The 17,310-nt window shown below is 37.9% G+C and overlaps 1 long non-coding RNA gene across 1 annotated transcript; it reads left to right on the top strand.

The window, feature by feature from the left end:
- The first annotated feature begins 13,154 nt into the window (after positions 1–13,154).
- Positions 13,155–16,146, top strand: LOC141550184 (uncharacterized). Its single transcript, XR_012484534.1, has 4 exons — positions 13,155–13,522; positions 13,844–14,038; positions 14,356–14,533; positions 15,289–16,146. It is a non-coding gene; the product is annotated as an uncharacterized LOC141550184 (long non-coding RNA).
- The last annotated feature ends 1,164 nt before the right edge of the window (positions 16,147–17,310 follow it).

Below are 17,310 nucleotides of genomic sequence, written 5' to 3' on the forward strand. Positions count from 1 at the left end.
TTCTAAGGGCTGAAAGGGATGAGGATATTTTCAGTATATAATTCTTTAAAACCTAATCCTTTGTTTCAAAGGAGATCATTTCTCTTTCTCCTCCCAAATAAAGGAAACCAAACAGCATGACATAATTTCTTAACAAAGAAAAAGGCAAATCTTTGGTCCAAAGCAATTTAGTCTCTAACATAGTAATCCATTTCTTAAGATTCTGATTCATTTAAAAAAAAATCTGATTTATTTCTTTCATTTTCTCTGATGTGGGCAGATGTCCAGGCGTATAGAATTGTCACTCAATTTGCAATCTCTGCCCATTTTTTCTTATAAAACTTTACAAGTATATTCATTTATCAGAAACAAGAGTCTCTACCAATCCATATTTAGGTACAATTTGTTCCAGTGTCATTCTACTAACCATCTTAAGGCAGCAGAACTGAGGGGAAAGCTTCCACCTACGCTATCAAATGGTCCACTATAACCAGTAAATATCTCAGTTTTCCCGGTGGTGTCATTTCAATAACATCTAACTTGAATATTTTGGAGCAGTCTCCCTCCCTCTGGAGGGACACTTCCTCAATACCTTCTTATTTATCTTTAGACATATTTCACAGATTTCAGATGCAATTTGTCTTATAATTACATATATCCCTATATGCTAAACTTTCTTATTTTTATTTCTCTGTTAAAGGAAGAAAGCAAAACAAACCTTAAGACTGATAATATAGGCAATATCTAAATAACTTTGGACCATATTTCACAAAATTTATGCCACCTTTTCAGCAGAGCTGATAAAATGTTAAATCCCAGCTCATACAATTTTTATAAGTTGAACCAATATACAATTTAGAAAACAACATGGTACCTTAAATATATTTCATCAATTTTAAGAAATTTAAATGTGTGATTTCTTTAGGTAAATTACCAGATAACTTTGTTTTAATACCCAATTACTTTCCTTAAAATCAAATCAAATACAGATTTAAATTTCTAGTAACAATACCTCAATATAAATATACACATATTTCTAAAATCTTATACCAAAATAAACAAGTTCATAATTTTAGCATACACTAATTAATAGTAATTATCATACAATTTCAGAATCAGAATTCCAATTTAAATACACACAGCCCCAAAATTTAAGGTGGCAGAAAGCTGTCCTTTCAAGTCCATCTATCCAATTCAACTCTTCTGCAGTTAGGATTAAAGGGAAAAAGGGTGTAGGGTGGCTGAGCTGATAAACCACACCTTTCTACCCCCTCCCCCACAAACACACACACAAGGGAGGGGAATATACAGAACTCCCATTTCTGGTGCAAGGACTGTAAGAAAGGCTTCAAGGAATTGGCTGACTTTAGGATCTTGGGGGAGGTCGAGGAATTTTGGACCTAGGTGTCCAGCTGCAGGTCTGTGGCCCAGTGATTAGCCCACCTTCTATGCCAGAAATGCCAAGGAGCCATGTTGAAGATGTTGGGGCACCTTTGTAAACCAGCCTTAAGAGTTGACTGACTGGCAAGCAGAGTGTTCTGTAGTCAGCAACCACAAGACTGCATAGTCACTCTCCTCAATATTAAAGAATTTGCTTTATTTAATGTGTTTTATTTAAAGTATTAAGTATGCATTTATTTATTTACAGTATTAAATAATTTACATATGGATTCAATTGTTGGTACACCCAGACCTCAGGAAAATCAGTACTTTGGCCAAAAGACATTCCCTCAGAGGGGGGCACCTGCCCAAACAAAACAATATTTGATCATTTTCTTTTTTGTTCTTCCCTGCAAATTTTGATACTTCATCCCAATTCTTCCTAAAGAATTATTTTCTTGGAGACTAGATAGGTTTTTAAAAGAGCCAGATCCCTTAGCTACTTTCCCATAGTTCACAGTAACTTGTCCCCTTTGATGAATGACTCACCTGAATTTACTAAAAGGAAATAATACACTCTTACAGATATGAACCCTTAGAATCTCTCCCAGACCCCCTCACATACACACCACTTTCTTGTCTCCCTGGTGGAGTACACAACTTACCTGACTAATTCCTAACTTTTCCCCCTGCCTTATCTCCTAAACCTGGGTCCAGTACTTTTGTTTTTCCTTTCTCCAAGTGTCTCCCTGTGGGAATTTATCCAATCAGAATGGAAGTTCCCAAGCCGAGTCCAAGGACGACCAGAGAACTCTTTGGAGGTTGCCTTTCAAGCATTCAGTACAAGAGAGATACCTCATGGACAGGAAATACCCTGATGAGTCCCCAAAGCTGTGTGGGACAGCAACCCTTACTCAAATTATAATTAGACTCCCTAGTTAAAAGGGAAAAGGATTTATTATGATCTCAAAAAAATGGCAACTCCCAACAGACCAGGTATCCTCAGTAGAGGAGTGCAAAGCACAAACTACAAAGACAGGATGATATAGACCCTAATGTGGAAGCTCCCACCTCCTTCTGACCTTTTCTTCCATTGGCTCTGGGAGTCCAAGCTTACATCCTGACTCAAAAATCTACCCAGAATTTAAAAGCTTCCCAGAGAGAAAGAATAATAGCCGATGAAATACTCTTTATCATATTAGGAACTTAATGCTTAATGTGGCAAAAAGGAGAGGCGGAACAGGAAGGAAATGTAAGTGAACACCTGTGGCTTTTGATTAAAGCACAAATAACAAGTTATAATTAGAGTATAGGTTGAGGCCACTTTCTTAGGAGAGTTCTTCACTCGGTTTATCCCACTAGGAATTAGATAAATGATTAAGGTTTTTGTGATCCCTAATGGAGTACCCCAGGGCACTCTATCTTCTTGGATGAGCATGTTTATCAAATCCTCAAATAATAAAACATTGGGTCATCTCATCAAAATTTGAGATTAGTGTCCCTAAGGACCTCAATAAACTAGAATGATTGATTAAACTAAATGAGATGAAATTTAACATAGATCTAATACAACAGAAGAAATATGACTAGACAATTATTCATGTAAAAGAGTTCTAGGGTTTTGGATGGAAAACAGAGGAGGAAAATCAGGAGAGTTGGGTACCATTTTATCAAGGATAGGTTTAAAGACACTGGGGAAACTTAATCTGGAGAGGATCTGACTTATGAGGGACATGGTAACTGTTTTCCAATATGTGAAAGACTATCGTATGAAAGAAGGTTTAGGTTTTTTCTTCTGGGGCTCAGAAAGGAGAGCTAATAGCAATGGATAAAAGTTGCAGAGGAGTAGATTTAGGTTCAATGTAAGAAAAAACTCCCTAATAATTAGAGTTGTTCAAAGGTGGAACAAATTGTCCATTGCTGAAGGTTTTCAAGTGGAAGCTGGTGGACCACTTTGTCCAGGCTGTTGTGAAATCTAAATCAGTTATTACACTTGATTACCTCTGAGACTCCTTCCAACTACAAAATTCTATGATTGTTATGAATTTAATACACATAGAGCCACTAACTATAGCCCTATCCTATTCTGAAAAGCATACTCCTTCTAAAGTAGAGGCTGTTATTGCTTACTTTTAAGTTATTTAGCACTTACTACCTGCTAGGAGTTATATTGTATTTTACTCCTTCCTGTAAGAAGCTATCCTTTCCAGAAGCAGGATCCAGAGAAGGTTTCTAAGAGCAAAGTAAAAATATGGAAGAAGAGTTTGGAGAGTGGTTGGTCCCATTGACCATTGTTGTTAATATTTAATTTAATATTTTAAATTATATAAAGACAAGAAGGCCAGTAAGTTTGATGGTACCTGAAGTGCAAGTCAAAACCTCACCAACTCCATTCAGCCACTATTAGTTTTCTTAAATGAAGTTCCTACAGTAATTCATATGAACCATCAGGAATAGAATAGACTTAAAGGAGTTGAAATACACATTTTCATGTTTTGCTGGGATCATCATTAATTGTTTGGACACTTTAAACTTTATCTTTTGCATTCTGAAATATCATATTCTTAGTTCTTCTCTCCTTCAAAGAAGTTGCTGCCAAGTGTTATGTGATCCTGACTATAATCTAGTTATTAATTCCCCCCCCCCAGATTCTTGCAATATTTTATCCTTGACCTGGAAACTCTTCATTTTTGCATTTCCTGGGAGTTTTTAATTTTTTGATTTCTTTTAGTAAGTGACCAGTGGATTCTATATATTTTCATTTTGCTCTTTGGATCTAATAAATTAGCTTTCTAGACAGTTTTATGATTTTTAAAAATATGGCTTCCAGAATTTTTTTTGGTCATGGTTTTCAGAGGGTCTAATGAATTTCAAATTATATCTATCTACTTGATCAGTTTTCCAGTTAAGTTGTTTCTGATAGTAAATTCCTTACATTTTCTTCTATTTTTTCATTATTTTGGCTTTGTTCTAATACATCATGGAATAATTAATATCTGTTTAGTCTACTATAATTTTCATAGAGTAAACTATTTGGGTAAAGGTTTCTATCTTTTGCTCTGGGCTATTTATTCTTCTTACAATTTTTTTCTTTAAAACTCTTCAAATTTTTATAGCTTTTTTCATTTCTTAGAAGTATCCTTATAGTCCTTATGACTGAGCCATTTTATTTCTCAAGTTCTATTTGTACTTGTGGGGAAATTATTGTCTCCTTTCAAACCTATTTCCTGAACATCACTTGACCCAAGATATTTTTCATAGTGTCCAATGTTTTCTGTTTACTCATATCTTTAGCCATAATTTCTATTTATGACATTTGCCTCCTCATCTCCATGTTTAGAATCAACTAAAGATACTTTGCCTTAGATCCCATGGCTTTTGCTTTTCACCATTTTTTAAATTTCCCTGACATCTAAACACCAATTGAAGGCATTATGGTATTTGATTTGCTAGGTGCCTGAGCTAATAAGTACCTTGCATTTAGAGATCTGCTCTTACAACACCTGGATAGCTAGCTACTTCCCTTCTTCTGTTATCTCCATAACTGAATGGTCAGGTCTAGCATCCAATTCTTCTTTCTTTTTTACCTGTCATTGCCATACAATCCTACTAATGAGAGCATTTCCTAGGACATATTGACTAGGATCTTTGGATATCAAAGATCTATTTTCTCATCCAACATTCCTTATTTTTTATAGTTGTGGAAACTGAGACCCAAAGAACTTCAATGATTTGCCAAATTTACACAAATAGTAAGTGTCGGGTATGATTTGAACCCAGATGCTCTCTCACTAGAGCCAGTGCTTTTTGAACTAGAACAGAAAATGTACAGATTCCGAAATAATATACTAGGCTATAATAAATAGAAGAGGGCAGCTAAGTGGTGCAGTGGATAGAGCACTGAGCTTGGAACCAGGAATACTTATCTTATTTACCACAGTGTTATCCTGGGCAAGCTACTTACCCCTGTTTGCCTCAATTTCTCATCTGTAACATAAGCTGAAGAAGAAAATAGCAACATATTTTAATATTTTTGCCAAGAAAACCCCGTGTGCTCATGAAGAATCAGATATGACTGAACAACTCAGTAATCAGAAGTATGAACAAAAGAAGATTATCCAGATGCAATAGAACTAAGTTTCTTAACCCAATATATATTTTTTTAAATGACTGATTCTTCCATTTTGAAATCACTTTTATTTTTTAATATGTTCTTCCTCTTCTCCTACCCAGAAATCTTTCCCTTGAAACAGGAAATTTAAAAAGAAAAAGCAAAAATAGTTCAGTAAAACCAATCTATAAATCAACTAAGTCTGACAGTAACTGCAATATTCCATACCCTTGATCCTCTACTTCTGAAATGGAGGAGGCACATTTTCTCAACTCTTCTCCAAAGCCAAATTTCTTGGTCTTTAAAAATAATTACACAGTGCTCACTTTGTGTATGTGAGGTGGGTGGGGGGCATGTGTGTGGGGTGTATGTTTCTTCTGACACTGCCTAACCTATTCTTTGATTACAAAATGAATATCTTTAGCTTAGCCTTCCTCATTTCTTTAGGTCTCCCCAGATCCCTGAAGAATGGCATGGTTTCTACTAAAACCCCTGAACACCCAGTTGATATTTGCATATTTAGGCACGTTGGAGATTAAGATTATTGGATTATTCTCCAACCCCCAGGCTCATTTTCGGTCACTAGGAAGTTGGTTGTTGGCACAGACTTTGGCTGCTCCACCCACATTCCAGTGGGACACCTATCACTTGTTAAATATTAACACTTCCTCTGCCAAACAGGAAGGGGATATTAAAAAAAAAAAACTATCCCATAAAATTAAGGTGTTTCCCATCATTTTAGCCACAATACAATATTGTTCCAAAGCTACTCCAATATAAGCACAGCTATTACAGGCAGGTTATTCCTATCTTTATTTTATGATGAGAAAAATGCTAGGAAAAATGACTTGATTGAGAAACCTCTGGGATTACCACTTAGGCCACTTGACTCCTACCTTTTCTAGTTATATCATATACCCTCTTCCTATATGGTATTGTATAGAGGAATAAGCCTTAATTTGGAACAAGAGTTCAAAAGTTAGAGGGTTATATTAGAGGATTATATTGAAGAGATAATCAATGCCAAATCTTCTCGTTTAATGAGAAAACTTAAATGACTTCCCCAAAGGCTTATAGGTGGAAAGTTGTGTAGGTGGAAGTGAAACCCAGATCCAAACCCTCTTGCCATTATATCCCACTGCCTCAGAAGCTTTGGCTCTGCTACAAAAGCTGGTAGCATGATACAATAGAAGGGGAAAGCATTCCAGACAATGGGAATTGCATGAGCAAAGATATAGAGAGATTAAAAGGCATCAGGAACATACTCTGTACATTGCTGGGTAAGTTCATGGTGCAGAAATACAGATGAGAATAAATTACTGATTTCTCATCATCTTTAAAAAAAAAAAGGGACAGTCAGCAGCCAAGTCATCCAACTGGCCTTCACTCTCCTGAATGCAATAGGTTGGTTTTCCTTACTTGTCTCAATCCAAAGTCAGATAATAAGAGCATCTCCCCACACCCTCTGCATCTTCTTTGAGAAAACCATTCAAAGATGGCTCTCAGTCAGGCAAAAGTCATCAGATAAGAGAACTAACTATTGCTGCCCTGCACACCCAGATATCTCTGTGGCAATAGGCTTTTATTAATCATTTCCTGGAGCTGTCCTTCCTGATAGTGCTGCTCACCTATTTCCGTTCAATTGAAGAAAACCTAGCAACGGGGGCAAGGGCTAATGTCAAATTAGATCCTGGGATGATGTCACCAGTGGCTCTTTTATACCTAACAGCTGGGCCAAGAGGCATGGAACTCTGCCAAGGGAAGTGGATCCAAGAAGAATAGAGAGGGCTAATTTCTTACTCAGATGGAAAAGGTATAAAGGGAATAAGATGACCAAAGGTCAGGGACCATAGGAAGACCAATAGGAGTCTGTTTCCTTCACCATTCAATTAAGAACAGGAAAGGGACTTCCGGAACCTGCCGTTCATAAAGTAGCTAGATGTTTTTCTTTTAACTCAAATCCATGAGAATACATCCCTTCCATAGATATGACCTAGAGACAGAGACAGTCTTTTATATATACACACGCATGTATATATATATATATATATATATATATATATATATATATATATATATGCATGGGTAATTTTACAGCATTGACAACTGCAAAACCTTTTCCCCTCTTCCCCCCCCCTTCCAACAGATGGCATGTTGACCAATACAAGTTAAATATGTTAGAGTATAAATTAAATACAATATATGTATACATGTCCAAACAGTTGTTTTGCTGTACAAAAAGAATCAGACTTTGAAACAGTGTACAATTAGCCTGTGAAGGAAATCAAAGATTCAGGCAGACAAAAATAGGGGTATTGGGAATTCTATGTAGTGGTTCATAGTCATCTCCCAGAGATGAGTTCTTTCTCTGGGTGTAGCTGGTTCAGTTCATTACTGCTCTTAGAACTGATTTGGTTCATCTCATTGTTGAAAATGGCCACGTCCATCAGAATTGATCCTCATACAGTATTGTTGTTGAAGTATATAATGATCTTCTAGTCCTGCTCATTTCACTCAGCATCAGTTCATGTAAGTCTCTCCAAGCCTTTCTGAAATCATCCTGTTGGTCATTTCTTACAGAACAATAATACTCCATAACATTCATATACCACAATTTATTCAGTCATTCTCCATTTGATGGCCATCCACTCAGTTTCCAGTTTCTGGCCACTACAAAGAGGGCTGCCACAAACATTCTTGCACATTCAGGTCCCTTTCCCTTCTTTAATATCTCTTTGGGATATAAGCCCAGGAGTAACACTGCTGGGTCAACGGGTATGCACAGTTTGATAACTCTTTTAGCATAGTTCCAAATCACTCTCCAGAATGGCTGGATGTATTCACAATTCTACCAACAATGTATCAGTGCCCCTGTTTTCCCACATCCCCTCCAACATTGTGCATTATCTTTCCCTGAGAGACAGTTTTTAAAACAGGAGTTCTTAACCTGAAATTCATGAACTTGCATTCTTAACTACATTTCAATATTAGTGGTTTTCTATGAAATCCTATGTAAACATTATAAGAAGGGATTCATTCATAGGTTTTATCAAACTGGGTCCATAATACACACACAGAGAGAAAGAGACAGAAACAAAGAGACAGAAATTCAGAGACAGAGACAGAGAGAGAGACAGAGACAGAGAGAAAAATTAAGTGACTTGGAATGACATGAAGTGACATGGTATAGCAAAAAGGACATTTCCCTGGGAATTAGAAAAGCAAGCTCTGCTAAGTGTGTAGCTGGATAAATTCAAGTAGTCTCCCCTTGTGACTCTGTTTCCTTAATTGTAAAATAAAGGGGTTAGTCTAAATGGGAAGGGGAAGGGGAGATAATAAGCATTTTTATATATTGCCAATTATGTGCCAGGCACTATCCTAAGCACTTTATAAATATTATTTCACTTGATCCTCACAACAACCTTGTAAGGTTGATGCTGTGATACTTTCATTTTATAATAAGTCTGTGGCTGGCTCTGGGCCAAGCACTTTGTTCCAAATGGAGTTTTGAGATTATTTCCAGGGCTAAATCTATGATCCCATGACTAGATGAACTTTAAGGTCTCCCAACTAGAGATGTCACATTGGATCTGCCAATTGACCAGAAAGAATGTTGTCACTACTACCATCATTATCATTCTCAACATCTTGACAAATAACTATTGACTCACTGATGAGATATGTATAAGAATCCTTCAAGGTATTAGAGAGAAGTTAAGGATGTTCTAAATACCAGGTGACCCTGGTTGTATGCAACAGCTATATTGAGTGTAAACTGAATAAATGTAAGCTGCAAATAGTAATATTTACAAAATAGTACTTTAAAATTTATAAACACTCTCTCATGTGACCCTTTGTAACAACCCTATGAGGAAATGGAAGAATTTTTCTCTTTAAAAAATCATTAGCCTCTACCATTCCCTCAAACACTCATCTTATATCTTTCCTTTCTTAGCCAAACTCCTACTTTTTTTCTCACTTAGTTCTCCACCTTTTGCACTCTGGTTGCACTCGTCATCATATTTGGAATGTGGCAAGCATTTAAATAAACAAATGTTCTTTCATTCATTCAAATTCAACAGAAACCATACTCTCAAATGTTACCAATTAACTCTTCTCTGCCAGATCTTATGATCTTTCATCAGTTCTCATTCTCTTGGCCTTTCTTTAGCTTTTAGCACTGTTAACCATCCTCTCCCCCTGAATACTCTCTCTCCCATGGTTCTCCCACAAAGTTCACCCCTCTTCTGAACTTTCTTATTTCTGTTCAGTATACTATAATCTTTTTAGTCTCCTGAATATATATCCTTGAAGTCATCCCTGAGTCCTTACTTGCTCACTTGAATATGTAGTTATATGCTAAGTTTTGCCATTTCAGTTTCTATCTCTTTCATTCATCCCCTTTTCACTACTCAGAAAGTCACCTTAGTTTAGACCCCCATCACTTTTCCCTTCACTATTTCAGCAGCCTCCTACTTGGTTTCCCTAAGTAAATTTTCTTTCCATTACAATTTATCCTGTACATTAGTAACCCAAATATTTTTCCTTAAACACGGGTCTCACCACATTACTTCCTTATTTAATTAAGTTTAAGACCTAGGAGAACATTTAAAAAATGGATGTTGCAAGAAAGTCTAAACTAACATATAAGCACAAAAACAACAGATTAGAAAAACAGGATTAATGATGCCCCAGGGAGAAATCACAAGATCTGACCCATAGTACATTATCAGCAGGATTGTAGATCTAATTCCATAAGGTTGTATGAATCTGTGTATATGAGAAAAAGACGGAGACACAGAGACAGAGAGAACTAGAGAGAGGGAGAAAGAGACAGAAAAGGGGAAGGGAAGGGGAGGAACAACAATAATGGAATGATTAGAAGAAAAAGTTGAGAATTTTATGGAGTACTGAATTAATTAACTTTAAGATATCCAGTGTAATAAGAGCAATGGCCCTCTCTTCTGTGTTGATCAGGAAAATTTTTTTGATTCTCTCCTAAATTCATCTCTCCTATACTGCTGAATTCATAGATTTATCCCATTCTCATAGTGAAAAGAGCCCAAGCTGTCCCTTGATCACCTGTTCCCATTAACAGAAAGCATTTCTTCATTTTTTCATTTAATTCCTGCCAGTGAGATTTGTAATCCAACAAACATTTATTTTTTTATTTTTTTTAATTTTTTTCCTGAGGCTGAGGTTAAGTGACTTGTCCAGGGTCACACAGCTAGGAAGTATTCAGTGTCTGAGACCACATTTGAACTCAGGTCCTCCTGAATTCAAGGCTGGTGCTCTATCCACTGTGCCACCTAGCTGCCCCCATTTATTTATTTATTATTAAGCATCTATTATGTTACAGATGTTATGTTAAGTGCTGAAAATACAAGGCAAAAACATGGTCTCTGTCCTCAAGGACCTCGAATTTTAATCAAGGAGAAACATGCAAATAACTATGTATATATGAAATAACTGTGTGTGTATACATATATATATATGTATACACACACACATGATATGTAATAGCTATACTTTATATAGTGCTTTACAAATATCTTATTCTCATAATACTCTAGGAGGTCAGTGCTATTGTTTTCCCAATTTTACAGAGAAGGAAATTGAGACAAAGACTAAGTACTTTTGGATTTGAATTTCTGACTGAATTTCCAGGTTCGGTGCTTTATCCATGGAGCCACCTTGCTTGTAATTTTAGAAGGAAAGGACAGGAGTCAGGAAGTCCTCCTGAAGATGATAAAATTTGAGTGAAATTGATGGAGGCTAAGTTAACTAGGAGGCAGAAGTGAGGAAGAAAAATATTCTAGGCACAGAATGCAAATAAGAGTAGGGTGTGAAAGGAACATTGAAAGTCATTGTGCCTGGATTTAAAAATATAATGAAGGTATGTAAAATGTAAGATTGGAAGAGTAGGAAGGAGGTAGGTTATAAAGGGTTTTAAATGCCTAGGAGAGGATTATATATTTGATTCTGGTAGTAATAGGAAGTCACTGAGTTTATCAAGTGTGGGGATGATAGAAGCAAACCTTGTTTTTAGGAAAATCACTTTGGCAGCTAAGTGAACTGGAAGATGTATTAAAATGGAGAAAAGTCTTGAAACGAGAAGACCAATTAGAGGGTCACTGAAATAGTCTAAGTGAAAGGTGATGAGAGCTTCTATTAGGACGGTGGCTGTGTGAGTGGAGAGAATGGGACACATGAGAGGTTTATCGTGAATGTAGGGATGCAAGGTTTGGCAACATTTAATATGTGAGGCAAGTGAGGAAGCAGGATTATATCAAGGTTGAGAGATTATGTGGCTGACAGAATGGTGATGTCATTGACAATCGTGGGAAAGTATGAAAGAGGTTCATTTCTTCCTTGTAGAAGGACAGTTTATCAGTTTCCTTGTTACATCATGTACTTTCTCTCAGGATAAAAGGAGCTTCATTTAAAAAGGTAAAGTTTAAAACCCCCTGTTACTTTTCAAGAATTATCTATTGTCCAGGGGTGGATTTACACTGAGCCATTCATATCCTTTCACCTAATGACCTCAAGCACGTGAGATCAGCCAGCAGGTAGAATGCTTCTCTTGAACAGGAATCAAACCTTGGCCTCATGTTCTAAGCAAGTGAGATGAATGACCCTGAGAAGGATAAAAATGGATCAACAGAAAAAGGGAAACATACTTGGGCAGTAATTCTTACCCAGGAATTGATATGAGCATTTCAGAGAAAGAACAAGTGGAGAGAAGGGAGAAGAGAAAGCTAAAGGGAGGAAGTGAGAAAGAGAAGGAGAAGGGAGGGAGGGAGAGGAAAAAGAAGTGTAAAAAGAGAAAGTGGAATGGGGAAGGGGAAAGAAGGAAGGGAAAAGAAGAGAGAAGTGAGAGAAAGAGGGAGGAAGGAAGTATAAAGGGAAGAGGCAGAAATAGAGAGAGAAAAGCAAGGAAGAGAAAGGAAAGAAAGGGAAGGAGGAAATAGAAAGAGAAGTGAGGAAGAGAAAAAGAGAAAAGAAGGGAGAGGGAAAAAGTTGGAGGAAAGGAAAAGAAAGAGAGAGAGGGAGATAAAAACAGAGAGAGAGACAGAGAGAGATGGAGGGAGATAGAGAGACAGACAGAGACAGAGACAAAAGCAGACATAAGAGAGCTAGAGACAGAGACACAAGCACAGAGAGAGACAGAGAAAGAGAAATAGACACACAGAGAGAAACAGGCAGAGACAGACACAGAGACAGAAAGAGAGAGAAATGGAGACAGAAACAGAAAAACAGAGAGAGAGAGAGAGAGAGAGAGAGAGAGAGAGAGAGAGAGAGAGAGAGAGAGAGAGAGACAAGAAAAACAGAGAGATAAGCAGAGACACAGAGACAGGAACACAGAGAGACAACACAGAAAGAGACGGAGAGACAGAGAGAAAGAGAGAAAAAGACAGAGACATAGAGACAGAGAGAGAAACAGACGAGAAATAAGCAGAGACACACAGAGACAAAGACACAGAGACAGAGAGACCCAGAGAGGCAGAGAGAGAGACTCTGGTTTTCCCAAGTCCCTTGTTGAAATTATAATATTACCAGGCCTCCTGGAAATTATACAGAATACTGGGAAAGCCAAGGGAACTGATGTATAAAAAGCCTCAGATAACTGTCCTTTATTCTCCATGTGATGTTGTTAACAAGCAAGGGCAACAAGGGCAGATCCACACAAAGGAATTTTGTACTAATGGGATCCCAGAAACAGTTACAGAGCCCATAAAAATGTAGGGGGAGGAGACCATATTTTCTCCTTTCTAACAATACAATTGACTGGCTCAGTTCTTAGCATCAACCAAGTTGCCGGTCAGAGTCAGTTTTATTTGGTTGTTATCATTTTAACCAGATGGTGACTATCAAACCAGCCAAGACTGACTCTTGGCGAAGGCTGGCAGTCTGAAGAGAAGCCTGATCGTACTCCTGAAACACCAAAGATCAGCAGATGCAAAGACATCTTCAGATTGTTTCTTAGTTCTTTTTTTTTTGGGGGGGGGGGAACAATTGAGGTTGAATGACTAGCCCAGGATCACACAACTAGTAAGTGTTAAGTGTCTAAGGCTGGATCTGAACTCAGTTCCTCCTGACTTCAGAGCCATTGCTCTATCCACCATCCAGCTACCCTAGTTCTTCCTATAAGTAACTGGAGACTCACTCACCTCTGCTAGGAAGTCAGAGCTAGGAACTCCAAAACCTCCATTTAAGAAAAAGGCCAGAACAGTTATGTCTCCATTTCCCACCTTGTTACACTATTTTGGATAACTTTTCCACCATGCCTCCCTTCCCCCTTTTCAGCTTTCTTTTGTATTTCATCTTCTTCATTAGATTCTAAGCTGCTTTCTTTTTCATATTTGTACCCAGAATGACTGGCAAATAGTTTGTGCTTAATTTTTGCTGATTGTCTACTTGGAGGCTGGGGTGAGAGAAAGAAACTTCTGGCTGTAATCTAGACATCTCCAAAGTGGACATGGGAAAATGCTTCAGTGTATTTAGTCCTGAGAAGTGCTATCCCTGTGGAAAAGGTTTAGAAGAAAGTCTTTGAATGGCAATCTTGAGGTATTCTTTAAGAGGAATTCTATAATATAGCTCAAAAATACCTTTTATATATTATGATGAGGACTTGAATTGTCCTTGGGGACTCAGCAGCTGAGATGGGAGAGGGCTTCACTCAGGAAGATGAGTCAATCTGACTCTTAAACTATTATTGTTCTATCCACCAGATCATCCAGTAGCAAAGACATCATTGCCTCTTAAATGCTTAAATTATTAAATTAAATATTTAAATATAGAACATAGATTAAATTAATGCTTAAATGTGAAATACAGCACCAACAGGACTGAAATGCACAAGTGTTTCCTTTTGGACCCAACAGTTTGGCAGGGTTACTTTCCCCACTATGCTAACCATGGAAGAGAACGGATGCAGCAGTTCCCAAGGTTGTGAATTTGGAATGATCATAAGTTTCCAGAAGCCTCTGTTGAAGAAAAGGAGTTAAATTGAGAAGGAGAAGGAACTTCCTTTCTGGGCTCCTAGCCCCAACTCTGGAAAGGGTAGAGTAACAGGGCAATAATAAATCCAGAATTAAAAAACCTGTGAGCTAATCCTAATTCTGCTACTAACTGATTCTTAGTGATATGTAATTTTGAGCAAGTCACTCAACCTTTTAAAGGGCTGGATTTACAAAATGGAAGTCTTAAATTTGAATCCTATTTTGACATTTGCTAGTCGTGGGGTAGACAATGGGCAAGTCACGTAAACTCTATGAAAATTCATTTTCCTCACTTGTAAAACAAGGATAATGATACCTATAGGACCTATTTCAAATGAGATATGTTTATAAAAACTTTGTAAACCTTAAAATGATACGAGCCAGCTATCATTTTTCTATGAATTTCTTACTTTGAAATTATTCCATCTATGACAGGGGCTCTGAATCTTTTGGATGTCATAGAGTTCCTTTGGCAATCTGGTGAAACTCTTTATAGAATATGTTTTACAACACATAAAATAAAATACACAGTATTACAAAGGAAAGTGTTTATATTGAAATAAAGATGTAATTATCTTCTAATCTGAGTTAACAACCTCCCTGAAATGGGAATGATGGTCTCCAGATTAAGAACCCCTAATATATTCATATTCCCCCACAAATAAGGTTAGTCTTAGAATACCTTTCCCCGCCCCCCCAGAAAACAACATTTGCAAAGCCAGGACTATTAACTGCCATCTCTGAAATAAGCCAGTCTTCTTAGCAGTTTGGTTCTAACTAAAAATGTGAATCTCTTTTTGGAATCTCTCTCCCCAGGAGAAGTAAATTGCTTAGTACCGAGGTGACACATCTATATTTACAAAACGTACAGCAGCAGAAGCAGCAACAACAAAACAATTGAATCAGTAACAAAGACTGACCTAGAAACAATCTGCTGTCTAATACCATCTCTGGGTGCCAGATGGAGATCTTATTTTCTGTTTTGGTTTCATGGGCACAAAAGAAACAGCAACTGATGCTAAGTGGCTTTCTGTCCCCTTTCTCATCCTCCCCAATTTCAGGCTAAGAACTCAAAGAGAAGACAGGATCCTTTCTTGGGTCCTAAAAAAAAAAAAAAAATTACAAGGTTTACTACAAGATATGTAACGTATCTCTTAGTGGAATTTTTTAAAGGAAGATTGAGCTCTGAGATTGTCCTAAGAGCCAGAGATTCAGACAAGATGGGGACCAGCTAGAGAAAAGACTGCTCTTCAGAGATGGCTGTTTTCACGTGGCTTTAGGCAAGCCTCCCTGCTGATCGCTGACCTTGGTGCCAAGATGGGAACAGATCATTCCAGGGAAAGGATTGGCTCCAAGCCCTCCCAAGCCCCAGGAAGCTGGAGCTGTCACCACCTTCCATGACTTTAGCTAATGTTTTCCCTCTGCATCAGCCTGGATGGTCTGGGCGCTACTTAGATATTGCACATCAAAATAAAATCTCATACCTGGGGACCCGGGTGGCTGCAGTAGTAGGGGACACAGAGGAGAAAAAGGTATGCTTGACCTTACCCATGGGTGAGAGCAACACAGCCCTTACCAGGAGCTACAATGATAATACTGTTTCATAAAGAAAATGTCATCAGCCTCCGCTCTCAGAAGCTCCATAGGATTAAAGACGCCTACGTATTCTTCCAAGAATTTCCATAATGCTTCTTATTTTGATCCCACATGTAAAACGTGCATTGTATATATTAACTCTCAGCTCTGCAAGGATTTTTTGAAATGAATTGGTCTGGGTGCTTGCTGGATCACCAAGGCATAGTGCTGGCCGGAGTGGGCTGGGGGTGGTAGTAGGCAAACAATGCAGTCGGAGAAATATTGCTTATGACTGAAGACCTCCATATTGACTTTGATGTGCTGGCAAGGCTTCTCATCTGCAACCTGAGGCTTTCTCCCTCTTTCACAATATCCTTAAGTCCATGGGAAGTGCTATAGGTTTCATTGATAGCCTTACCCAATATACAAATCTAAACCTCATGGGTTAGTTAAGCTTCTCCTACCTACCTTAGGATACTGCTGATTGGGCCTGGAAAGACAGATTGGCAGCCTGAGAAAGGGAGATTGCTCTCAGGGAGGCATATATGTGATTATCTTCCAGTTTGGTCACTCATTTTATTTGACTTACAGTTTAGCAGATCCACTGGTGGGTGAGATTCTCCCTAAGCTCTCTTGGAACCCAGGCTGAAAAACTTCCCCAAATGAAGAATTAGGAGTCTGGAGAACCTGGTTCTGACATTACACTTAATTGTGTGACTGTGAAAACATCGTTTCTGAGTCATATGGAAAATGAAGAAGTGAGATCTCTCTAATCCTCTTCAATCCTTGTGGCTTTTTGCAGGTCCTGATCTTCTCTTCTTTCCCCCTGAGGCAGTTGGGGTTAAGTGACTTGCCCAGGTCACACAGCTACGAAGTGTTAAGTGTCTGAGGTTGAATTTGAACTCAGGTCCTCCTGACTTCAGAGCTGGTGCTCTATCTACTGCACCACCTAGCTGCCCCAGGTCCTGAACTTCTTACCTAGACTGTTGTAATAAGCTCCTATTTAGACTCTAGGTTTCTAATGTCTTTCCATTACACACACACACACACACACACACACACTTCATCCTTCAATATAGTTCCCATAGTAAAATTTCTAAAATACAAATCTAACTGAGTTTCTCACCATGTTCCCATGTTCAAGAAACTTCAGAGAGAACGTACAAGATAAAATGAATACTCTTCAGTCTGGTACATTTAAAGTTCTTTAGCAGCTGGCTAGAAAAAGACTTGACAACTTCTGCTGGGATGGAGGAAGGCTAT

Source organism: Sminthopsis crassicaudata, chromosome 1, assembly GCF_048593235.1.
Source record: "Sminthopsis crassicaudata isolate SCR6 chromosome 1, ASM4859323v1, whole genome shotgun sequence".
In the NCBI taxonomy this organism is placed as follows: domain Eukaryota; kingdom Metazoa; phylum Chordata; class Mammalia; order Dasyuromorphia; family Dasyuridae; genus Sminthopsis; species Sminthopsis crassicaudata.